The sequence below is a fragment of the Petaurus breviceps genome, unplaced genomic scaffold, assembly GCF_028583685.1.
Source record: "Petaurus breviceps papuanus isolate PSGF00001 unplaced genomic scaffold, PetGlider_PUasm1.0 90434, whole genome shotgun sequence".
NCBI classification, from domain to species: Eukaryota; Metazoa; Chordata; class Mammalia; order Diprotodontia; family Petauridae; genus Petaurus; species Petaurus breviceps.
Genome location: NW_027187251.1, coordinates 785,521 through 812,131, shown reverse-complemented (window position 1 = coordinate 812,131; position 26,611 = coordinate 785,521). Strand labels below are relative to the sequence as shown.

Genomic DNA, 26,611 nt, shown 5'->3' with positions numbered 1-26,611 from the left:
CATATGTTCATAAGTACTGGACGTGGCCTGTCTGCCATTATGTAAACAGTACTTGTACTGACAGGGAACTCTATGATTATAATATGAAATATATTATACTTAATAATATAATTATATTACATTATACAGCTATAGGCTGCATCCCCCAAAGCAGTGAACTCCCCATCATAAAGTGTTCAGACAGACTAGTTGGCCACAAGGATGATGTAGAAGAGATTCCTGAATCTGGCAGGAGGTTGGACTAAATGTCCTCTAAGGTTTCTTCCAACTCTGAAATTCTATGTGATTCATGCCATAAATGCAAGCTATTATTACTGCGCTCATGATTATACTGTGCTGAACTCTGGGCATCTGCTCAGGGACTACTGAGGACATACCTGGAGTCTATAGGGCTGTTGGTTCCTGCATCATTTCCCAAACTGTGCTCTTGAGAATATGTAAGAAAATGTCAATGCTAATATTATTTTCCCCTCTAAAATGTTAAATTAAATATATATTAATTCCAGGTATGATTTTTCTGCTATGAAAATCCAGTTCAATTCAACAAATACTTATTAAACATCTACTATACAAAGATAAAAATGAAAATCCTTGTCCTCAAGGTGCTTACATTCAGTTTGGCTTAATTTCTTCATTTTCTCCTGAATTTCACTAGACTCCCTCCTTTTCCCTGGGGCGTACAGAATAGCAGAAGACTCCTAGTCAATCAATCAATATTTATTAAGCACCTACTATGTCCCAGGAACTGTGCTAAATGCTGAAGATACAAATACACAAAAAACAAAGAAAAAAGAAACAGTCCCTGCCCTCAAGGAACTTCCAATCTATTGGGGAGAGACAATATACAAAAGGAAGTGGAAAAGCAAAGAGAGGAGGGATAGGACACCTGAGGAAGGGGGAATGGTGGAAAAATCAGAGGAGTCCCAAAGTAGTGCAGCCACGAGAGAAATGAGGAAGGATATAGAAGATAGACAGACAGACAGATAGATAGATAGATAGACAGATATAGATATTTGTGTGTATGTGTATATATATGTGTGCATGTGTGCACTCACAAATACGTGCACATATATGTATGCACGTATGAAACATGTACACATATGTGTATGCACACATGTGCATGTATTATGCTGATATATACATATGCAGTGCATGTATTGTGTGTTTTTATTGTTTATGCATTTGTATGGTGGATTTTGTATGTATATATATCTTAACATATATTATATATATGTATATATAACATATCTTAACATACAGATAGATATGGATATGGAACAGATATAGACATACATGCCCCAGGGGTCTGAATGATGCTTCTGAGTCTTGCTAGCTGGGTGTGTGCAAGATTTTGTTCACTGTCTGTCTTGAAGGTTGTTGTGAGGAAAATGCCTTAAAAACTTTGATATAAAAACAAGCAAGGGCTTGCAAGTGTGGACCCCTGCCTCCTGTTCTTTAAAGGGATAATGTTTTGAGATGCTGAGACCTGCAGAAAGCTGAGGCTTTCCTTTTCTATGATTCTTAACCAACATCTCACCCCAAACAGATAGCTAGCTAGAGTTTTTATTAAACATTTACCAGGAACTGCTCTAAGCTCCTGTTTAACAAGTTCCTGCTTTCCAGGGACTGAACTAAGCTCTAAGGATACAAGTACAAGAAGAAGAAAAAATTAGTCTCTACCCTCAAGGAGCTTGTATTCCAAGGAGGAAAGAAAATACTGAAAGGGAGCTGAAGGGAGGGTTTTGAAGGGAAGGGGAAGTGTATTTGCACAAGGACAGGGCTACTGGTGAGGAAATGAAGTACAGAGAGTGAGGGTGGGAGCCTAGAGCTAGCTAGAAGTAAGCATGTCCACTTCCTGAAATGGTGGTTGGATCAGAGACTAAGCAGTCAGAGAAGAGGTCCAAAGGGTGGTGGCATCTCTTGAGTGAGAAAACTTTCCCGGCAGGAAGTAGAAAAGTCTGGAGAGTGAAGAGTGGAAACCAGGCAAGCTTGCTATACTTCCACAGTCTATAATGGTTCCATGTGCAGGATACCTTGCAGAAAAATGTCAAATTCAGGGTTCGGGGCATCTAAATAAAATAACTCTAACTCTAGTAGCTGTCCCATGGGATAGCTGTGAGAGGAAAATGGAGTTCATTTATCTCCAACCAATTGATTATTGTTGGTCAGTCATTTCAGTTATGTCTGACACTTCATGACCCCATTTGGATTTTTTTTCCTGCAAAGATAATGGAGTGGTTTGCCAGTCCTTTCTCCAGTTATTTAACAGATGAGGAAACTGAGGCAAGTGACTTGCCTCAGTTAAGTGACTTGCCCCAAGTGTCTGAGGCCAGATTTGATCTCAGGAATGAGTCTTCCTGACTCTAGGCCCAGCACTCTATCCCCTGCACCACCCAGCTGCCCCAAATGATTATAACCTTGGGCAAATCTTTTCACCTCTATGGAGTTTCTTCATCCATAAATTTGTTGGATGCTGTCTTCTGGTCTAAATTGTGTGATTGTGTTTCTTTTGTTTCAGCTACCTGGGGCCACAATAGTGTTCACTAAACCCACTGAGGGTTGAGAATACTCCACCCCGGGAGAGCTGGGCCATAGCAGGCAGGGGAGACGAGAGAATCCACTCCAATAAGCTAACAAGATTCCTTATGCAGGTTTAGAGCAACCTGACTTTGCTCTGACCTGGCCCACAACTAGAGAGTAACATGATCTCTGGGAAGACATAACATGGAAATCTCTTGCACAAATGTGTGAAGGAGTCTGGGAGACTGGTTCCAAGGAGGTGCTGGGGAATTTCAGCCATGATTAGGGATTAGAGTTCTGAACTCCTGCCTATTTAAAGTTTCAAATGTTCCACCTGTCAGATCTGGGCTCCGCACCCCTTAGCCCTCAGGTTGGGCCTCTCAGATCTTAGTCTGGCTTCAGACTGACTTCTCAACCTTTGGCTGGTGAATAGACCCATCTTCAGGGCAATTGGGGGAAGGGCAGGGTGAGTGTGTTACATATCTCTGTAGGGAGCCCCTTTCCACTCCTCCTTCACCATAGGGTTTCTATGACTCACTCTATATAAATAAGTCCATCATAAATTTTGCCTTCCAAGCACATGCCACTGAACCATGTCAGTAATTTGGCTCAGGCAAGCTATTTTGCTGGAAGGCACAAGGGTCTAATAGGTAATCGTATAGCATACCACCTCCTATTTATAATGTGTCTTGCTGCTGAGAGTCCTTTTCAGAATGAATGTCTACAACCTTCCCTTGTGAGGCATGGAGTTAGTATGATCACACCCATTTTGCACATGGGAAAGTGGAGGCACAGAGGGGTCGAGTCCAGGGTACCCTCTTGGTAAGTCTTCTTGCCAGTCTCTAGCCACAGCATCCTTTTCACTCCTGTTGGTTCATTGCCTAGGGTTTCTTTTGGTCTGTTTTCCTGTTGGGATGAGATATTCCTCATAATCAGTCAGCCCACCTTCCGTGCTTGTGACTGACTATGTTCAGAGCCTGCAGACAGAGCTGGGGGTCTAGTGGAAAGACCATTGGATTTGGACCTAAAAGTCCACTACTGACCCACTACTTGAGAAAGCCATTCCTGTGACCTCCAGTTTCCTCATCTGCAAAAGGAGAGAAGGCTTGGGTTAAATGATCTCTGAGGTCCCTTCCAGCACTCACCCCTAGAATTCTTATGAAGGTTAGGAAGCAGATGAGTTTATCATCTGGGCTGTCCACCTACATCTCTCCCTTCCTTGCATCCCCAAGGTACCTAGAACCAGCTCCCACTATTCCCTCCTGCCTCAGGAAATTATTTCTTTGGATAAGGGCTAACAAAATTCTTTACACTGAGCTGTCTGTTTAATAGTCAAGGCCAGGCAGTGTGGTAGAGAAGCTCTGGAGACAGAGGCCCCGGTTTCATGTTTTATCTTTGATATTTACTCTGTGTAATCTAAAGGCAACTTGTGAGCCTCAGTTTCCTTCTCTGTAAAATGGTTTTGTTTGGTTTAATTTCTTCATTTTTTCCTAACACTCACTTGACTTCTGCCTATTTCCTGGTGGGGGTGGGAGTGGGAGTGGGGGGAGGTGTGGGATAGCATCAGGCTTCCAGTCAGTTGCTTAATTCTTATTTATGAAGCACACCTACTATGTGCCAAGCACCATACTAATGCTAAGGATATAAAGAAAGGAAAAAGACAGTCCCTACTCTCAAGAATCTCATAGTCTAATGGAGAAGTCAGCATGTAAACAAAAGCTACATACAAACAAACTGGATGCAGGATAAAATGGAGATAAGATGACCTCTGAGATACCTTCTAGAATCAATGTCATATATACATAGAAATATCAAGTCGTAGGCTACCAGAGCTGGAAAGGGCCTTAGAAAGCCTCTAAGAGAAGAAGACTAAGGCTCTTAGAGGGGCAATAAACTATCCAAGGTCTTACAATGAACTAGTGGCAGAGTTGGGACTATCACCCAGGTGCCCTGATTCTTTTTTCTGTCCTCCAACCACAGAATTTTGGGTGGTCTCATCTCTGCTCCCCTTTCAGCAACTCCCAAGGGATACTTTGGTTCACTCCCCAATCTTGTTGAATGGAAGTTCACTTCAAATGGCAGTAGGATTGGCTGCATTCCAGGACCTGTGGGCGGTATCCCTTCATGTTATTCGTATCTTTATTGGGGCAAAGGACCTTCTGTGGTGTCCCAAACAGGCAGCGGTATAGCTAATGGGTGTGGACGTGCACACTGGCTGTAGCTGTTTGGGGGAATCCCTGGGCGTAAATCCCACCACTGTGGGTGGAGGGGGGAACCCAAGAGCAGGAACAACAAGAGGTACTGGCTGATCCCTTTGGGTAGGCAGGATAGAGAAGCGGGTGGTACTTGTGAAGGTTGCATCAGTTGTAAGACCAGCTAAAGTTGCTCTAACAGATACACAGAAGGCTTCCCTCTGTAGACCTTTAAAATGGGCTGACCCTTAAAGTTACATTGGTGCCAGCCTGTGTCTCACCTGTGTTCTTTTGGAGTATGGTTCAGTGGGAGGCATCCAGGTGCTATGGAAAGAGTCAGAAGATTCTGGGTTCTGGTCCAGCTTAGCCACTAACTCATTGAGTGACATTGAGCAAGTCACTTCCTTTCTCTAAGTTTCAATTTCCTCAGCAAAATCATCTAACTTGGTCCAGAGAGATCTCCCTTCCTTCTTTGATTATATAGACTTGATTCTCTACCTCTTCAGTAAACCATCCATCATCATTTTAGACAGGGCTCCATTGCGCAGAATTCAGTGGTAGTGTGCAGCTCTGTATTGCTATAGACAATGTTTCCTTGTATTTCTTTGGTTATCACTTGGTACATGCCCTTGAATTTCTTCCAATTTACCTTCAATCTACAGCTTCCTTGAAGCATAGTCCAGGTCCTACCTTCTACTCAAGGTCTTTTCTGTCCTATTCCAAATTTCTTTGAACTATTTTTGGTGTGTTTTATATTTACTTATCTGTGTATAATTTGCACCCCTCAGGTCCAGTCCAGGAAAATGTTTCGAGAGCCAACCCTGTTTTGTTTCTGACTGTGCATTGCTAACTGCTAACATAGGTTTGTTGTTTTTCAGTCATGTCCAACTCTTCAGGAATCCATTTGGGGTTTTCTTGGCAAAGACACTAGAGTGATTTGCCATTTCCTTCTGCTATTTCCTTTGCATCTCCTTCCTCATTTTACAGGTGAGGAAACTGAGGAAAACAGGGTTAAGTGACTTGCCCAGGGTAACACAACTAATAAGTATCTGAGGCCAGATTTGAACTCAGGAAGAAGAGTCTTCATGACTCCAGGCCTGATGCTCTTTCCACGGAGCCACCTAGATGCCCCTAGGACACCCCTAGCACAGGACCTTGTATTAGTAAGTAGGCACCTCATAGATGTTTATTGAACAGAATTGATTTGAATTGAAAGAAATCCATAGCCTTTGGTAGCCTTCTTAAGTGTGGCTTGGAGAATATGAGTATCAGCATACAGTGACAATGTTCTCCTACGGCATTTGCTGCAAGACTCATTTCCCTCCCAGGGAAACTCCATTCCCTGGTGTAGCAGTCCCTGACACAGAAAAGGAAATAATTAGCAGGATCACCAATTAAAATATCCCTGCTTACTTATCTGTGAAAATCATTTGCTGGTGCCCAGAGGCATTGCTGCTCTGAAAAATCCCTAGCTCCCTATCTCCATCCACTGTAATTACACGGTTCTGCATACTACGGATTATTCTTTACTATATCTAATTAACTGGAAGTGATGCTCTCAAGAGAAGCAGGTCACACATTTCTTCTCTTTTCAATATATCATGTTACCTTTGGAAAACATGGGGATATTTTAGTAGTAGAGGGGGAGGGGGATGACAAAAATGATTAAAGGGCTGGAAAGTAGAACATAAGATGAAAGGTTAAAACAACTTGGATCATTTAGCCTGAAGGAGAAAAGGCTAAGGGGCAGGTAGCTTAATAATAGTCTTCCAGGGTTGAGAAGGTACCTTTAAAAAGAATACTGACTTGCCGTCATACACGTCCACTGAGAATCTAAGAAAATAACAGATTTAGAATAACAAACTCAACAAATATTTATTAAAAGTCTAATACGTATGTGCAAGGCAAGTAATAATTGCTTTGTGGTCCAGTGGAAGAGCACTGAATTTGGAGTTAAAGTTGTTGTTGTTCTGTTGTATCAGTCACATTCCGCTCTCCGTGACCCCATTCGGGGTCTTCTTGGCCACGATACGGGAGTGGTTTGTCGTTTCCTTCTCCGGCTCATTTTACAGATGAGGAAACGGAGGCGAACAATGTTAAGTGACTTACCCAGGGTCACACACCTAGTGTCTAAGGTCGAATTTGAACTCAGGTCCTCCTGACTCCAGGCCCTGAACTCCATCTACTGTGTCACTCAGCTGTCCAAAATCTGGCTCTGCTACTTGTTTGACCTTGAGGAAATTACTTAACCTTTCTAGGCTTTGGTTTCTTCAACTGAAAAATGAATGGGTTGGAATCAGAGGTGGTGAACCTGTGGCCTCAAGGCCACATATGGCCCTCTAGGTCCTCAAGTGCAGTTGAATTCAAAGGGTCACCCTTGAGGACCTAGAGGGCCATATGTGGCCTCGAGGCCACAAGTTCCCTGCCCCTGGACTCATTAGATCATTTGGAAAGTTCTTTCCAGTTTTAAATCTATGGTCCCTTTATAGACACAATTCAGATAATTTTTCAAGGAGCTTACACTCTAATGGGGAGAAGAGATGTATCCATGAATAACTATGGTAAAAGGAAGTATGGCTTAAGTACTAAGGACTTAATGTGTTATGAGAAATTTAAGGAGGAACAGATGAATTCCAGTTTGATAGAGTACAGCTGAGGCTAGGGAGTGGGGGGCGGGGGTGCCAGGAAAGAGGTAGCCCTCGAACAAGGCCTTAAAAGAAAAAAAGACTTCAATAGAGACAACAGCATGAGGGACATGGAGAGACAATGTTGGGAACAAGACAGGGTAGGATGAAGGTAACTAGAACCAAGTCTGATGGAATATATCTGAAGAGTTAGATAATAAGTATGAGATAAGACTAGAAAATGAAATTGGAATCAGATTGTTAAATGTCTTAAATTTCAGAACAGAGAATTTATGCTTTGTTCAGTAGGCAATGGAGAGCCACTGAAGTTTTTCTTGTAAGGGAGTGATGTGATCAGTCATGCATTAAGGAAAATTTCTCAGACAACAGTATGAAAGGGATAAACTGAGTCATAGATGCAGAGTTGTAAAGGACCTCAAATATCATCTAGTTCTAGACCAACTTCTTCATTTTACATTTGAGGAAACTGAGGTCCTTCTGGCCAAGGAGATAAAGTGAGTTGCAGAAGGTCACTCCAGTAGTAAGGGATCAGAGATGGAACCTGAAGTTCCTAGGTCATCTGACCCCAGAGCCAGAAGCAGGAAAACCAGTTAGGAAGCTATTTTAGTACTCTTAATTCAGAAGAAATGACATCTGAACTAGGATGACAGTCATGGAAATGTGAAGTGTAGAGATATGGTTCAAAGATGTGGAGACCATTCCTGGGAAGGAGGGCACTATTTGTGGACAGCTCTAGCTAAGGCCAATCTAGGATTGGGATTAGAATGCCAATGGAACCCTTGTAAACCATGAAATACAAAAATTTGTTGATAATAAGATTTAAAAGACTACCATTCCTGATTAAATTAAAATGAAACATGATCCCTCTCCTCCTCTGCTTTCCCATAGGCAGTGCTAGGTTAATGGAAATTCTGCAAAAACTTCGATAGTCCTGACTCTATGTAGGATGTCCTTTTTATGGCCTGAGCCCTCCAGCTCAATCTAATCCTGAGGACAACCTCTTTGCTTATTTAAAGGGAACCACCTCCCAACCTATATAAAATAAATATTATTCCTACTACTGAGGAACTGAGAGGTTAAGTAAGTGACTTTTATGGTCATATAGATACTATGTGTCAGAGGTTCATAGTTTATTTATTTTTAAACCCCCATTTTTTTAAATGCACAAAAGAGAACAGAAGGAATCTCAGGAGGAAGCCCAAAGTAAGACAGTTTTTTAATATTCTTTTTTTTAGTATTTTTAAATTTTCCCACAGTGACACATAAAAACGATTTTAACATTAATTTTTAAAACTTTGAGTTCCACATTGTCTCCCTTCCTCCCTCCCCACCCCCCTTCACTGAGAAGGCAAACAATTCAATACAGGTTATATATGTGTAGTCATGCAAACATATCCATAAGAGTCATGTTGTGAAAGAAAACACAGACAAAAAAATCCTCAAGAAAAATAAAGTAAAAAAAAAAAAAGGATATTTCAGTCTGTATTCCAATACTATCTATTCTTCCTCTGGGGATGGATAATATTTTTCATCATAAGTCCTTCTGTTGTCTTGGATCATTGTATTGTTGAGAAAGCCAAGTTATTCACAGCTTACATTGCTGTTACTTTGTACACAGTACATTTCACTTTGCATCAGCTTATATAAGTCTTTTCAGGGTTCTCTGAGAGCATCCTGCTCATCATTTCCTATGGTACAATAGTATTCCATCATAATCACATACCATTCAACCATTCTCCAATTGACAGGCATCCATCAATAATTTATAAAAAATAATTTATAATTATTTTCCCCCAGAAAAGAACTACTATAAATATTTTTGTACATATAGCTCCTTTTCCTTTTTGCTTTTTTATCTCAAGGCTCATTGTTTAAAGTGTTAAAAGAAAAATTCTATGATATCACACTTTAAAGCTTTTTTTAAAAAAGATTATATACTTTTCTAATGAAAACCATTCTATTTATCTATGATTTTATTTAGAAGTCATTTTTAACATTTTGCTATTATTATTATTACTTTAATTTTAAAATAATTGAATAATTTATTAATAAGTATTCAATTGTTTCTGGCAGCAGAGTGCTTATTAACTGCTTTATCTACGTGAGACAGAAATATAAAAAAGTCATTAATATTGTTCTACTTTTATTCTTAGAAAATAAAAGGGCTTAAAAATTGTAAAAGAAAAATTGCCTTCAGAAAACATGAAAGAGGACATTATAAAGTGGATTATAAATTGGATGCAAACATAATTGGATATAAAAAAACAAAATCAAAGAAAAGAAATCGAGGGAAAAGGGGACAACTTCTGAATGCTGAAACAGCCACATCAAGTTAAATGTCCAGGGCTGTTTCAAGAACCCAGTCTGACTCTTTCCCAATTCTGTGGTTCTGACCTTTCATATTTTAATTAATATTAAATTCAACAGTGATTTGAAAAGCTAACAGATTTTGTTGAAATCGACTCTTTGAGAACGTCTTCACTTCTTAAGTCTTGTTTGTAATATTCATGTCACATCATGTCTTCCTCTGGGATCCCTGATGGAAGGGTCCTGCCTTACCCTCACATCAGAGTAGGTGACAGTTACTCTGGGATTGGGCATCTTGGTGGAAAAGTGAATAGAGTGCTGGATCTGGAGTCAGGAAGACTCATCTTCCTGAGTTCAAATCTGGCCTCAGACACTTACTAGCTGTATGACCCTGAGCAAGTCACTTAGCCCTGTTGGCCTCAATTTCCTGATCTATAAAATGAGCTGAAGGAAATAGCAAACAACTCCATTATCTTTGTCAAGAAAACCCCAAATGGAGTTACAAAGAGTTGGACACAGCAGAACATTCTGGGATTGCTTCTCATTGGCCATGAGAACATTGAAATTGACTACTTAGTAGGAGCTACAGGTATATGATAAAGGGGTAATTTAAGCTGATCATGACTCTCTTTCTTGATGACCCAAAAGTGTAAGGATGACTCTTTGTTCCATGGCTGATAGAATACTACATAGGATTTTTGTAATTTTTTTTCTCTCCTTCCCCACAACCTTCCACCCTCTACATAGATTTGTTCCCCAGAATCTGAGGTGGGAATAGAATTGGAGCACTAGGGACCCTAATTCACCTACTGAAAAGCCAGAAAACCCCAACACAATGAACCCAGGGCTAACTGTGAGGGCAGACTGACACAAATTAAAAAGACATTGGCAAGTGTTGCCACCTCGGTGTCTTCAGCCTAGTAGTGCCTGATTAGCCACCCTGAGATAAAGAAAAGGGCTTCCTGACAATGAGGACCAGTCATTTTTATATCAGAGAACCAGAGCTCTTCCTCTTCCCTGCCCTAGCCTGGCAATGGGTGGCTAGAGGGCAGACTGGCACCACCTGCCACCACTGTGGAGATGCACAGAATTTTTCCTTCTCAAACCCAGCTCATTTCCTGATTGCCAGTTCCCATGAGGTGAAGGATGCTGACCCTCACATCCCTATCTGGGATGGAGGAATTCCAGAGTCCCATTCCATTCTGACCCTTGGTTGGGGACTACCTCTTGGTTGAGGACCATCTGCTCTGCCATTGCTCCCCAAGGTTCTCAGGGCTTTACCATCTGCCCCACCAGATTCCCTAAGTATTACCTGGATTTTCTGTCTGCTATGAACTAAACATAAACACAAACCCTCCTTTATATGTTGTCTCCCCCAGTTAGAATGAGAGCTTCTGGAGGGTCTATCTCAGTTTTCAATCAGTATCACCAGTGTTTAGCATTATGCTTGGCACATGGTAAAAATTTAATAAATATTTCTCCATTCCATTCCCAGAGAGGTCAAGTAACTTGCTTATTGCCACAGGTAGTATGTGTAATACAGATATGATTCAATCTCAGATCCTTTGATTCCAAATCCAGCACTCCACTAATAAACATCAATAAATCTATCCAACAGACCTACCAGTTAAAGCCCACACTTATGTTAGAGATACCTAGCAGGAGATGAAAGATGGACAGTAGTCCTTGTGTAACAAGGGACTGTTACATGGAACTATCTCTGTCTCCAAGTCTAGCCCTTCTGAGCAGGCATCAGCATGCTTGACTGATGCAATTCCCCATGTGGAAAAGACCAGGGAGTTTGCTTTCCAAAGAGTTGTGATGACATGTCATGGAAGTATCTTGAAGAGATTTGGAGCATGTCCAGACATTTTGTAACTGATCTGTTAACCAGGTGGTATGATTTCAGAGCCAGAATTTGGGGTACATCAGAAAAGGTAGTAGCCCACAAGAAACTTTCTCTCTCTCTCTGTGATTTCTACCTTCCAAGTTACCTTCTGATGGAAGAAGAGAGACAGTGTTATAAAGGGAAAGGCCTTGGGCCCTCTCCCTCCAAGGCCAATATATAGCCCATGACTATGGTCTCAGTTCTCTGCCTTAGCATTTTTGTTCTTTTATTTTAGGTTAAAGAAAAAAAGATTAGAGGCTACAACCTTGTGAATTTTCAAAGGTCAAGAGAGTAAGTCACTCAAGGTTTTATTGGTAGTGGAGTCTATGCTGGAGTTTTCAGTGAGCTAATAAAGCTTTGAGACTCTGACTTTTTAGGGACATGGCCTCATCCAGCAGTGACCCCACACTGGGACACGAATTTGATGGGATTAATGCTAGGTAGCCTCACTGTCAATTAGGAAATTCTTTCTTGTATCCAATGAGACACTGTTAAATCTGAGGTCAATCTCCCCAGAGATTGAGATGGTACAAGGGAGAGTGTGCCCCTAAAGGGCTGGGTGGTGAAATGTTTGTACTTCTGCTCTGCCTATATCTATGAAGTAAAAATCCTTTTGTAAAAGCCAATTGATGTTAATTGGTTAAATGGAATTGGAGTGCTAATCACTAGAAGCTAACAACAGAGGGAATACACCCAAAATAGAGGCTTCAACTAAAGGTCTATCCTGAACACCTTAGGAGTATCCCTAGAATACTTAGAGGGAGATGTAATTGGCCTCTACGAGGGGAGAGTCAGGCCAGAGAGACACTTGTTACACTTGGTTTCTAGAAAGTTGCTAGAAGCTTCTCATGTAAACAAGGAAATAGAGAACATTCCCATCTGACTTTCCTAACCACTTCCTTCCTACTTCTGGCTTTTGTGAATGTTTTGGAGAATTTATGTCCCCTTTTTAGCCCAGACTAATGGGCCTTCTCTTGTCAGGTATCCCTTCATTCAATTAATTTAACTCAGTTTGCTTCAATGTTAATGGAGTGAGTATTAATCAACCAATCAACATTTATTAAGGACCTACTATGTGCCAGGCATTGTGCTAAGTGCTGGGGAGACAAAAAAAAAAGAAGTAAAAGACAGTCTTTGCCCTCAAGGAGCTTCTAATCTAATCAGGGAGGGGGTGGAGAGACGTGATGGATGCAAAGAGTCAGTATAAAATCTAGCATAAGTATCATTACTGGGAGTATAGAGGCTAGGATCTGGCTTTCCTTCCTTTTCTTTACCTAGTCATTGCCAGTGGATACTATCTCTGCCACCACGTCAGGAAGCTGGAACGCCCCTGCAACCACAGATTTTCAGATTTTTAGAATCTCCCAAGGTCACATACCAAGGAAAGGAGACACAAAAGAAAAGCATCCTCATCCCAGGCACAGGCTTACTTAGGCAGGACATGCGCTTGAGGCCACTTGGGGCCAAGGTGGGAGATGGGGCAGCCACACTTCCTGCATGTGACTGTCAGGACCCGGCCTGGGATGGGAAGTGAGGCAGAGTGAAGAGTTTCCTCCTTTTATAGAACCCGAGTTCCAGCTCTGAAGCCAGTTAGAAAATTCTTTCTGTCTCACTGGACTCAGTCCCTGAGCTATCAGCTCTCCAGCTCAGCAGTCAACAGAGGACTCCTTATCACCATATAGTATAACCACCTCAGTGATGAATTGTACCCATTCAGAAGACTGACCCTCCCCCCAATTTCCATGTGGTCATTTGGAGCCAAAAGTGGTGACTAGACATACTTCAATGGAGGGGGAATAATCCTACTACAAGAATATATACAGATATATAATGAAAAATCATTTCAAGAGGGGGAAATTACTAATAACTAGGGGAGGGGGATTAGGAAAGACCTGGTGTAGGAGGGAGCATCTGAGCAGTGCTTTGAAAGAACTAAGGATTTTTCTAGAGGCAGAGGTGAGGAGGGAGTATATTCCAGATGTGGCTGAACAGATGCAAAGGGGGAGGGAGAGGGATGGAATGTTATATTCAGAGAACTGCTGGAAGGCCAGTTTTACTGGAATGGAGAGTGCCTGAAGGGGAGTAAGATGAAATAAGACAGGGAAAAAATAGGTGGGAGCCAAATTGTGGAGGGCTTATTGTACCAGGTGCTTGGTACCAGACATGAAAGAGCCTTGATCTCACCTCACCGGATAAGTGGAAAAAAAAGATAAGCTCAGACGGAGTGGATTTAGATTTCAGGGCAGAGCAGAAACAGGAGGGGGCTACTATTCTGGTTACCATATTTCAGACTGAAATATGAAAATAAACCATTAATATTCCTCTGTTGCTTGTGCAAGGGCGTAGAGTGGCCAAGGCTATAAAGAGGAAAATTCAGGCTAACCTGTGATAACCTTGAGGGGCCTTTAGGTACATGGAGACCCCAGGGAACTAATAATAATAAAGATAATAACTAACATAGATGTAGCTACTTACTATGTGCCGGGCACTGTGCTAAGCATGTTACAATTATCATCTCATTGGATCCTCACAACATTTTACAGATGAGAAAACCAAGGCAAACAGAAATTAAGTGACTTGCCCAAGGTCAAACAGCTAGCAAGTGTCTGAGGGCAGATCTGAACTCAGGTCTTCTTGATTCTAGGGCCAGTGTTTTATCTACTATGCCACCTAGCTATGCACATTGAGCAGTCAAGCCCTGCTCCTGGGCCTGTGAGCTTGACTTTTCTGAACCTAAGTGAAAGAGTGACCCTGGCAACAGATTGAGTCTGCTTTCTAAGACCCAGAATAGGTAAATACAGAAAGTTTCACCCAAACAGGCTGGCCAATGGGAGAGGAATTCTTTGTCCAGGACCATGTATGAAATGAAAAATTGGTCCTCAGACCTGGGTTGCCCCCTTGTGTTTCTACAGTGATGAGGGCAGAGCAGGCAAGGCAGCTAGGCATGCCAGGCCTGGAATCAGGAAGACTTCAAATCTGCCCTCAGACACTTACTAGCTGTAAGTTACTTAGCCCTGTTTGCCTCAATTTCCTCATCTGTAAAATGAGCTGGAGAAGGAAATGGCAAACCGCTCTAGTATCTTTGCCAAGAAAACCCCAAATGGGGTCAGGAAGAGTCAGACACAACTAAAATGATGGAACAAAGAGGGCAGAGCAGCTGTGAAGAGGACAGCGGCTAAGAATCACATGGTTTTTAGATGGTGAGTAAATTATTAATATAACCTTCAGTACTCTAAATTTAAGAACCTTAGTTAGTTGCCAACAAGCAGACAACACTGGAAGAACTGAATCATATCAGTCTTGACATTCTCAATAGACATAAAATCCTAAGACAAAAGAAAGTAATAGCCACAAATGGGAGGATGGATCACAAGTCTTCCTTGGAGAGACAGGTAAAGGAATTGGTTTTATCATTTGTCCAAAGGCAACAAGAAATAATTCACTGGGACACTCGGCCATCTTCCTTGCTGTGTTTATGGTGGGCATAAAGAAAAAGACTAGCATGAAAATGATTGTAGTTTATGTATCAGCATGAGGAAGTAAAGAAAGTCTATGAAAAGATACCATAAATCTAATAAGCACATGCTTTGATATTTGATAACTTCAATGCAAAGGTGTGTTGGAAAATATGTCTCAGGATTGAGAAAGAGACCAAAGGCATGTGGGTTACAGAGAAGTTTCATGCCTACCTATTGTGAATAACACATATCTTTCAAATGGTCACCAAAATAATCTTCCCATAGCATTCATGCCCCACTGAGAGAATTTCAACACTGAAAATGACTGAGGAGCATACACCGAAGGTCAATTAAAGGAGGAAGTTAAGGAATGCACGATTTTAAAAGGAACATGGGGAGTGATGTCAGGAAAATAGTGACCTGGCAGACAATGCTTTGGTGGGATTGTGGTAGCCAGGCAATTTGTTTCCCTGAGGGCATAGGATAATGGGGTGAACTTCCCAGTACTTCAGGATAAAGCCCTAATAATATCAGATGAAAATTAAATTTATACACCTGATGTTGCTAGGGATGCGGAAGGGAAGATATGGCCATTTGAAAGGGAAAACACACTAGATGATACTCTGTTGGCACAGTCCATGCCATCTTACAGAGACAAAATCAAGGTTCCAAACTTCTATCTCACATATGTGGATGCTTATCCACCTTGAAGCTTTTCTTGGGAATGCAATCTCTGAGAAAATGCCCTTTTCAGTTCCTCATTGGGAGCTATCATGAGGAAGAGTGGGAAGGCCTCTCAACTTTCTATCTTCCTGCCATTGGTGATGGTGGTGGGGCTGGGAGTTTGTTGAGGTAACTGAAGGTGATCTTGGGTTGTAAAATACATGTGCTATGTATGTTGAGGTTAGTCTATTATAAATTCATTCCTATTTTTTCTAACTTAATCCTTTATACATGTATATTTCTTTGTGATTGCTTCAAGGGAAACACAGCAAAGTAATGGGATGACTGGTAGGATGGTGGCTGAACCTACACCCTAGATAGGTGAGAATGTGGACATCATCCTCAAAGGGGTAGAGCCAAGGGGTGAGTAACAGCCAGTACTCCAGGAGCCAGAGGGAAACACAAGGGCCATGGCAGATACCCCCAGAGAACATAGGCTTCTTCAGTCAATTTTCTAGCTCTCCATACTACTCAATATTACATGCCTTTAAAGTTCTATGAAGTGCAGTTAGGTGGCACAGTAGAGAGAGTGCCAAGTCTGGAGTCGGGAGGACCTGAGTTCAAGTCCTCATCTGAAAAATAAGCTGGAGAAGGAAATGGCAAACCACACCAGAATCTTTACCAAGAACACCCCAAATGGAATCATGGCTGAAATGACTAAACAACAACAACAAAAAGCTCTGTAAACTCTGTAACATTTGGCACAGTCAAGAGCTAGAAAGGACATCAGAGGCCATCTAGGTCAACTATTTCATTTTACAGATGAGGAAACAAAGGCATGGAAAGATTGAGTGATCTGTCCTTGTTCATGCACAGTGCTAGAATATATCAAAAGTGGTAATCAATCCTATGTATTTCTGATTCCACATCCACCAGTGTTTCCACTGCAATATATGGTCTTTCAATAAGTACCTCAATAATGACACTAATACCACAATGTGAATTAGGTTTTCAGATCAGTCTGCCCTTAGGCAAGAGTGACCCTTAAACCCTCCATCTCTTCTTCCCACTTCTTTCTGAGTACCTGGTATTGAAAAGGGATTTGTTTCAGGGCAGAAAAAGGGAAAAGATATCAAGAAATGAGAGGGGAAAGTCCATAAAGAAATTTGAATTACTGCACAAATTTTCCAAGGGCTGGTGTTGGAAAGGCAGCTGGTGCTTCAGAGCACTTAATAATGTTTCTGAATGCTTCAATGCTGTAGATTATGAACCTTCTTTAAGACCAACCATGATCATTACCTGGAGTGGACAAATGTGCAAAGAAGAAAACAAGAGACCTGCATCTTCCTGGGAAGCCTGAGGCAATGGGTTAAATGAGGGGGGGGGGGGGGGGGGAGGGAGATGAGAACAAAGAGGAGAGAAAGGCGTGTGGAAGGCCAAACAGATTGGCTGCCAGATAGAATTATAGCCATTTGACTGTATTATTGCATGAACACAGGCCCTGCTGATACCTTGGCCCATTACTGTAACAACGCACGGCCCAATCACATTAGGCCTATGGTATAATACATGTGAACACTTCACACAGGCTGGCAGGACTTCAGTCACTGCCTGCTTTCTTTCTTGAAATCCATTTATCAAACCTTTCTTCGAACAAAGTGTTTCCCTAATTACATACAAGGAGCAGACAAATGCTGAGGGCAACAAGTCCTTTAACCTTTCTGGTTTCCATGGAAATGGGGGTGGGGAAAGCCTATCCTAGGAAGAAATGGGTAACCTTTCCAGACATCTGCAGGCCAGCCTAGAGGCAGGGGCCCTAGTCCTCCCCATGCCTAGACTTCAAGTTAGGGGCACCTAGTTAGAGTTTGTTTCCCTGAATGACAACAGCCTCTTAGATTTAGCTCCTGGGCTATATTTGTCTATCTGGAAGATAGGGCCAAGTGAGGTAAATTCCACCTCCTGGAAAGAAGCTGGAAAATAGAAACAATAAAATACCTTGCATATGGTAAGCATACAGAGCTCTAGTGCTACTCGAGGGACTAGGAATATAGGGGAGGAGGCATTATCAGAGTTGGTTGAACACTGTTATTTGTTATTTGTGCTTTAAGTGAGTCAATGGCTGCCTTGTTTCTCCATCCCCCATTCACTTCTCCAGCAGAAAGCATTCTCTCCCACTTCATATTTTCCTAGGGCATTTTGGAGCTCTCATATTCTACCTTATATAATACACATTTACAGACATGCTACATTCCTTGATTAGACTGAAAGCTCCTTGAGTTCAGGGGCTGTGGGGTTTTTCATCTTTGTATCCCCCAGCACCCTAGATCAGTACTTAGCAAATGTCTGCTGAATTGAAGTAGATGGCAGAGTACTCAGAACTAGACCCTAGTGTTTTCTCTTAACTGCTGCATGTGAAAAGGTTACCTAAGGCTCAGAAAGAGCAGTGGACCAGGAGCTAGGAGATGTCTGTTCCAGTCTTGGCTCTTCTACTAACTTCTGTGGTCATGAGCAAGACATTCCCTCCTCCTGCCTCACTGTCTTGTCTAAAAAATAACGTGGTTCACATGATCTCTAAGGTCCTAAAAAGCTCTAAAAGCCTTTGAGTCCCTGATAAGACCTAGGAAGGGGCTTTCATCAAATTAGTGATTGATAAAACATTATTGCTTATGATTTCACACTGTCCTGTGCATTGTGCTCTACAGGTCACAGAGACAGTTCATACTTTATGTTCCTACAAACTGGAAAGGCACCAGACAAAACTATTTAGATGTACCTGAGTCATTAAAGAAGGTATTTCTGATAAATCTCCAAGTGGGATGGTCATGGCTTTCTCTCCCTATATAACCGCCTTTTACTTCTGTGAAGTAAATTACTTGACTGGGGATAGTTTCTCCATCTCTTCTAAACATTATGAATGAAGCAAGAGGGCAGAGGAAAGGACACTGAACAGGAAAGGAAGCCAACAAACTTGGGCTGCAGCCCTGGTTCTGTTGTTTGTTAGTTGTGTAACCACAGATGATGCTTCCTTTTCCAGGCCCTGATTTTCTTAGCTGTACAGTGAAAGACTGGATTGAATCTCTAAGAACCTTCCAACTCTATAACCTTCTATATGATTCTAGAATCCTAAAACCTCAGTTCTGTACCTCTTACTACTTCTAAGTAAAGTGGAGGTGGGGATTTGGGGGTGATTATGCTTATGTGAATATGACTTGACCCCACATCCAGTTCATTCTTGAAAAACAGATCCAGAAAGGACTATACATCAAATAGCAAAGCTTTTAAATAGAACAGAATAGCGGATTAACAAGGAAAAATAAGTGACAAAATCCACCTCAGATTCCATATACATGAAGGAGTATAATATCCCCCAGAATCCTGTGCCAGGGGAGAAGGTAGCATTCCTTAGAAAACTCATACTAGTAGGTATGGAAAAGACAGATCATGCTTGGAATACCTTTCACAGCTCCCTCTCCTGGAAACAGGCTCTACACCACATTCTTGGTTCTGACTCTTGGCTCCATTGGCAGAGTGGTTCCATTGACTCTGCTGTGGCTTTTTTTCCTTTGAAGCTGACATTTGCTGCTTGTCTATCAAGCTTCAGCTACAATCCAAGGGAACTATCATCTTCTAACTGAAGGGTTTTCTTCCTTGGGGAGGAGGAAAAGGAGGCAGCTAGGAAGGAAGGGTATATGTTGTCATTTAGAGACAGAGTGGAATAGAGAGGCAATAAACTAATGGATTGAACAACACATTTAGACAGTTGACCTGGTTTCGAATCCCAGCTCTGATACTAACAATGAGATCATGGGTAAGGTATCTATTAGGAGTCTCTGAGCCTCAGTGTCTTCATTTATATAATGTTTATAATTATATTTCCTATCTCACTGAGATGTTAGGAGGAAAGTGCTTTCTAATATTAAAGCACCGTGCTGTATTTCTCATTCTCCAAGCTCATCACTATCTCTCACGACCTCCTCACTCCACTTCAGAGACCCCTCTGCCATTGGTGAGTTCTTCCCAGAACCTCCATTTTGGGGAAGGATCTTGACCAACCATCCCTCATTCTTCTGATACCACCATAGCCCTATATGGTTACCTTTCCCCCCTTTTTTGCTCCCCTTTTATGCATTTTCCCTCATTAGAATGTAAATTCCTTAGGTCAGGGATTATCTTTTTGCATGGATTTGTAAGCCCAAACTGAGGAAAAGGCCTGGCATATATTAAGAGCTTAATAAATGCTTGCTAAAGGAAGATGATAAATGTTGGAGAAGATGTGGGAAAATGGAGACATTAATGCATTGTTGGTGGAGGTGTGAACTGATCCAACCATTCTGGAGAGCAATTTGGAACTATTCCCAAAGGGTTAATAAAAATGTGCATACGCTTTCACCCAGCAATATCACTTCTAGGTCTGTATCCTAAAGAGATCATAAAAATGGGAAAAGGATTCACATGTACAAAAATATTTATAGCAGCTCTTTTTGTGGTGGCCAAGAATTGGAAATTGAGGGGGTGCTCATCAACTGGGGAATGGCTGACCAAGTCGTGGTGTATGAATGTAATGGAATACTATTGTTCCACAAGAAATGACAAGCAAGGGGACTTCAGGAAAACCTGGAAAGACTTACATGAACTGATGCTTAGTGAAGTGAGTAGAACCAGTAGAACAGTATACATAGTAACAACCACATTGTGTGATGACTAACTTTGATAGACTTAGCTCTTCTCAGCAATGCAAGGAGCTAAGATAATTCCAAAAGACTAATGATGGAAAATGCTATCCACTCCAGAAAGAAAACTATGGAATCTGAATGCAGATTGAAGCAGACTATTTGTTCTCTCTCTCTTTTATTTTTGTTTCTTCTTTCTTGTGGTTCTGCCCATTGGTTCTAATTCTTCTTTAACAACATGACTAATGTGAAAATATATTTAATATGAATGTAGATGTAGAGCCTATATCAGATTGCATGCTATCTTGGGGTGGGGGGAGTGGAGGAAAGGAAGAAAATTTGGAACTCAAAATCTTAGGGAAGTGAATGTTGAAAACATATATATATATATACATACATATATATATATATTAACTGAGTATACAAATGTGAATTGTTATTATTGTTTTTTGAAATTGCCTGGGCAGGTCTACATTGGAAGCTAATCAACAACAACAACAAAATAAAACCTATACCATATCTAGCTCACACAAAACAGTGAACATCTAGACCCTTCCTTACCCTCTTAAGATAAAATTCTTCCCACCCTCACTTTTATCTGGACAAATAAATTCCTAGAGCAACTAGTACCAGCATCATACAAACTGACTTTAAGCTTTGATAAATTTCAAAGGAGGTACTTGGTGACACTGTAGCCAAGCTGTGAAACTTCGATGTGGCTTATATTCCTACCATCATAGCAAGAAATCACTATTCCCCTTATTCATGTTTAATGACTACATGGCCTTTAGGTCACTTTCTAAGTAATAGGAATTAACAAGTCTTCTCACTTCTACTTTCTTCTCCCTCTAATCTATGAGTTCTTAATTTTTTTTTCTATCATAGACCCCTTTGACTGTCTTCTGGTAAAACCTATCAACCACTTTTCAGAGTAATGTTTTTAAATGTAAAAAATAGAATATGTGGCATTGTGAAGGAAATCAATTATATTGAAATTATTTACCAAAATACATTAAAAAAAGTTCATGGACCCTAAAGTGATGTATGTATCTAGTAAGATACAGACATATTTATATTATATATATATTTATATGTACCTATCTATGTGTAAAATACAAGTTCAAGAACTCCTGTTCAAAATCTTTTTCCACAGTTAGCAATGAAGCATTCCAACTGTTTATATGTTATTGTTCTCTCTCCCATGCAATCAGCCCACTTCCTTTTCTGATCATACATTTCCTCAGTGAGATCCCTTTCAAATTTCTTGCATATAGGTCATCATTGAAAATAGGCAGCAGCCCACCTGTGGTCACTGTGCATTTTTTCCATTGACCTTTATGTCTTTTACAACCTTGATTCCTCAGAATTTGTGGTATTCAAAGGTTCTCAATCACTCAACATTGCTGGGAAACCATTTATGCTTTTTAAAAAAATGAATCTTTGTGCTGAGAGTAGATTGGGATCATTAAAAGCAATGTGCAATTTACCAACTCACTGGGCATCTGAAGTGCCTGCCCCAGATATATGTACTGAGAGACTAATTCAATGAACTGACCATCTACTCCATATCACAGTCTGGAGAACAGGAATATTATATATATTTTATTAATATTAAGCAAGGAATGAACCAGGGAAATGCATGCTTGCTAAAAGTATATGCCACTGTCATGAAGGACTGTCTTGTGGAAGGTCCAAATAGAAGTGGGATTCCCTAGAGATGGCAAAATTGTCCAGATGCTTCATTCATGGATGTTATTATGCTAACTGCATCAAGCCCTAGAATATGATAGGTCCTCTTCCAACAAAAATGATGAATACTTCAAAAGGTTTAACAATCCATAGAGGTTAAGAAAAATATGTTGTGAATTGTTATGTTGTCATTCAGTCATTTCAGTCATGACCCCATTTGGGGTTTTCTTGGCAAAGATACTGGAGTGGTTTGCCATTTCCTTCTCTAGTTCATTTTGCAGATGAGGAACTGAGGCAAACAGGGTTAAATGACTTTCCTAGGGTCACACAGTTAGTAAATGTCTGAGGCCAGACTTGAACCCAGGAAGACTTGAGTTCAAATGTGGCCTCAAAAACATGTAGGCTTCTTCAGCTTCTCTGAGAAATAGTGATGATGAAAGGGGTGGAGAGACTTTTGGAACTCAGTCTACTGAGTTGTGTGGGCAGCTTTTAGCAGGACCATTATGGATCCCCTCCTCCTACCCTGCAACCAGAGGCCTTCCCTGGATTCTGGCTATAACACCATCTTTCCAGTGGCCATCATTGGTCCCTGTGTACTCTTACCTCACAGATTTTTTGTGCATTCCTTTTCTCCCCTTCCTTAGGTCTTCGAGCATTTCCAGTAAAGACACAAAGGTCTCTCCATGAGAATTAAATTTGCTAAAGGCTGCCCAAACAACTGAGTAGGTCATTATTCCAAAGTCTTCCCACTCTTTTCATCATCACGATTTCACAGAGAAGCTCAGGGATGCTGAAGAGGTCTAAGTATTTTAGAGAGAGGGACAGGTGTCTTCCTCAGGGATGATTAGTTTACTACCTCAGATGTCACAGACAGGGGAATGTTAGAGAAAGAAGTTTCAAAGGAAAAAGACCAAGCCTGCAAGACTTATGGTTACCAGAAGTTACTAACCTCTGGTTATTATCCCAAATACTCAAGGAGATGAGCGTAAAGAGCTTTGCAAACCTTAAAGCATTATGTACATTCTACAGTAGGAAAAGTACTGAGGGGCGGCTAGGTGATGCAGAATAGAGTGTGGAGGACCTGAGTTCAAGTCCGGCCTCAGACACTTAACACAAAAACTAGCCATGTGACCTTGGGCAAGTCACTTAACCCCAACTGACCTCCAAAAAGCAAAAAAAAAAAAAAAAAGAAAAGAAAAAGTGCTGGTTGTGGAATCAAAGGACCTGGGTTCAAATCCCATTTCTACAATTTACTGCTTAGAAGCTTTAGTCAAAACAATTAACTTCTTTAGTTTCCTCATCTATAAAATGAAATGGTTTGACTAAACAGCCTTTGAGGTCTTTTTCAGTTTTAAATCTATGACCAATGTATATGTTATGACGACAATACTAAAATCTTATCTTCCTTTTGTTTTCTCTTCCAAGAAGAATAATTTTGGACTGGAAATGTCAGAATAAAAATTGCTAAGTGAGAGTTAAAAATCAATATAATGAGGTAGCTAGTAAGGGAGTATATGGCTAGCCCTAATGAGTCCAAGTCACCAGGCCCTGATGAATTACATACCTTGGTACTGAAAGAATTGGTTGGACCACTCTCAGAAACCTTTGAGAACATATAGAGAACAGCAGAGGGGTTAAAGGACTAGAAAAGGGCAAATGTTCCAAATTTCACAAAAGAGATGAGTTAAATCAGACAATTATGGGCCACTGAGTTTGGCATTCATTCCTAGCAAAATTCCTTTTTTTTTTTTTTTGGAGGGAGGAAGGCAGGGCAATTGGGGTTAAGTGAGTTGCCCAAAGTCACATGGCTGGTAAGTGTTAAGTGTCTGAGGCTGGATTTGAACTCAGGTCCTCCTGACTTCAGGGCTGGTGCTCTATTCACTGTACCACCCAGCCACCCCCCTAGCAAAATTCTAAAACAGTGGTAAAGTGTTGATTATTGAACATCTGGAAGAAGAAATAAGGATCACAAAGAACCAAAATGATTACATCAAAAAATAACTCCTATCAAATTAATCTCCTTTTTTTCTACTTTCTTTTTTTAGATCAAAGGGAAAATATATTTTACCTAGATTTCAGCCAAGCATTTGGCAAAGTTTCTTATGCACACATTGTAGAACAGAGAGAAAGAAGAAATCTCAACAGCCAAGTTAAGTGGATTAGGACTGGTAGGATATCAAGATATCAGACCAGAAGATCTCTGGTGGAGTGTCCCAAGAATCTTTGCTTGGCTTTGTGTTTGTTTAGTAATATGATTTTGAAAACTGCATAGGTGGCAAAGTTATCAAATTTCCTGATGATGCAAAGCTGGGGGGATAACTATCTTGGATGACAGATCTAAGAAGATCTCAACATGGTAGCACAGTGGCCCAAATCTAGTAAGATGAAATTTAATAAGAATAAATGTAAAATCTTGCACTTGGACTTGGAAAATCAGCTTCCTAAATACAAGGCATTTTTTATTCATCCATAGGGAAGGAGCAGCGTGATAAGTTAGGCTGAGGTGATGTGTCAACACAGATACTATTTAAACATATTCTTGATTCATCCATAGGGGAAAGGGTGACATGATAGCAGTTAGGTTGAGAAGAGGTATCAACACAAATATTATATTAAAATCTTCTGAGTGGTGAAATTAGCTATTTATATGACATGTAGGATCAAGGATTTAGTCAACTGGACTATAATGGACAACTATTTGCTGAACAATAGTCTAGGAACTATGGGAGATAAATAGAATGGTGTCCTTGCCCTCTGGAAGCTGCTCTCTGGGGATACCAGATCTGTGAAAGAGAGCATAGTTTAAAAGTATTTTATCTTCAACGCTATGACAAATAAATCCAAGCTGAACACATAAATGCTGATGAAGCACTAAGAGAAAGAGAGACAGTTGGGGAATAAATGAGACACAGATTTAGAAGGGACCTCAGAGACCATCTAGTTCAACCTGTGTCTGAAAAAGACTGCCCTCCATAATATCTCTTAAAAGCAGTCATCTAAACTTAATTTGATCTGTCTACATTAAAGTAGGTTTGAAGGAAACTATCCTGGACATGAGAATCTTTCTGCTCTGTATGGGTGGCAAGAAAACAATGCCTGCAGGATAAAGAATGAAGGTTGTCCCCAGAAACACCTGGCCATGTAACCTTGAGCAATTTACTTAACCCCGATTGCTTTAAAAAAAAAATGAAGCTTGTCTGCATCTCTGTATAAATAAAAATGCTGCCTCCTTTATTCATTATTTCAGCGAATATTTAAGTACTAAGGGAGATCCTGTGGTCCTTGCCAGAGGCATGGTGTAATGGAAATAAGTACTGGGCAATCAGAAGTACAGTCAAAATGGGTGTGAAACATTGTACATGCCCAGTTTTAAAATATTTATTGATGAGTTTTACTGAATTATTCTTTTCTCTTGTTTAAAAAAAATTCTTCATTACAAGGGATGACTCTGGGACAGGGTGCTAATTGATATAAAAAGGGATGGCTCTGGGATGGGGAATTGAAGGAGATGTGAAAACAGAAGATAACAGATTTTTTTTTAAAGCACAGTGAAGATATATATATATATATATATACATTTGAGTATCAGCTCTTCCACTTACAGTGGGACACGGAGCAAATCACTTCATTCCTCTGGACAGCATTTTCTTCACCTGAAAAGTGATGGGGCTGTGAATCTGCAAATATACAACTAATTAGTAGACAAACAAAACAGAATATATTTGTTTAATTGTTCATTCGTTCGTAGTTTTTTGTTTTGTTTGTTTTTCTTTTAAGAGGAGAAGGTAGGGCAATTGGGGTTAAGTGACTTACCCAAGGTCACTTGGCTAGTAAGTGTTAAGTGTCTGAGGCTGGATTTGAACTCAGGCCCTCCTGACTCCAGGGCTGGTGCTCTATTCACTGTGCCACCTAGCTGCATAGTTTTGATGGGGAAAGTAAGAGAAATGTCTGCCTCTTAAGAATTTGCTAACAAGAAAAAGATAGTTTAAATTACTTAGGGTCTTAGCACATAGCACACAGTAAACGAGCTGACATGTTTCATAAAAGAATAATGGAGTCTTAGTTACATACTTGTCTTCAATCAACTTTTCCAGAGAAGACTGGCTTGGATTTTGTGACAGAGCTGTTGGATTAACAAAGTGAGCATTAGCACCTGGAGACTATCTACCATTAGAATGTAAACTCCTTCAACTCGGGAACTATCTCACATTTGTCTTTGTATTCCCTGGGCTTACTTGGCTGTGCCTGCTACTAGTCAATCAACTGATAAACATTTATAAAGCACCTCCTAGAGAGGCAAAAGATAGTCCCTGCCTTCAAGGAGCTCATACTCTAATGGGAGCAACAACATACAAACAATTATATGCAAAGCAAGCTATAGACAGGATAAATGGAAAGTAATGAACAGAGGGAAGACACTCGAATTAAGAAGAGTTTGGGGAAGACTTGTGGTAAAGAAGGGATTTTAGTTTGGACTGAAAAGAAGCCAGGGAAGTCCATAGGTGGAGAAAGAAGAGCTTTCCAGTCACGGGGGACAAAGAGCAGAGAAATGGACTGTCCTGCTCTTAGAATGTCTAGG

General features: G+C 40.7%; 1 protein-coding gene and 2 long non-coding RNA genes across 6 annotated transcripts in view; 2 read left to right on the top strand and 1 right to left on the bottom strand.

The window, feature by feature from the left end:
* The window catches only part of ATF3 (activating transcription factor 3), a 173,169-nt gene that overhangs the window by 16,573 nt on the left and 129,985 nt on the right, over positions 1–26,611 (top strand). The gene's annotated exons all lie outside the window — the stretch shown is intronic.
* Positions 1–26,611, bottom strand: part of LOC138177538 (uncharacterized) — a 43,786-nt gene that overhangs the window by 1,656 nt on the left and 15,519 nt on the right. For both annotated transcript variants that reach the window (XR_011172543.1, XR_011172542.1), the window contains one exon: positions 19,128–19,345. This is a non-coding gene — a long non-coding RNA (uncharacterized lncRNA). The remainder of the gene's footprint in view (positions 1–19,127; positions 19,346–26,611) is intronic.
* The window catches only part of LOC138177537 (uncharacterized), a 57,288-nt gene continuing 33,774 nt past the window's right edge, over positions 3,098–26,611 (top strand). The window contains exon 1 of the long non-coding RNA XR_011172541.1: positions 3,098–3,342. This is a non-coding gene — a long non-coding RNA (uncharacterized lncRNA). The remainder of the gene's footprint in view (positions 3,343–26,611) is intronic.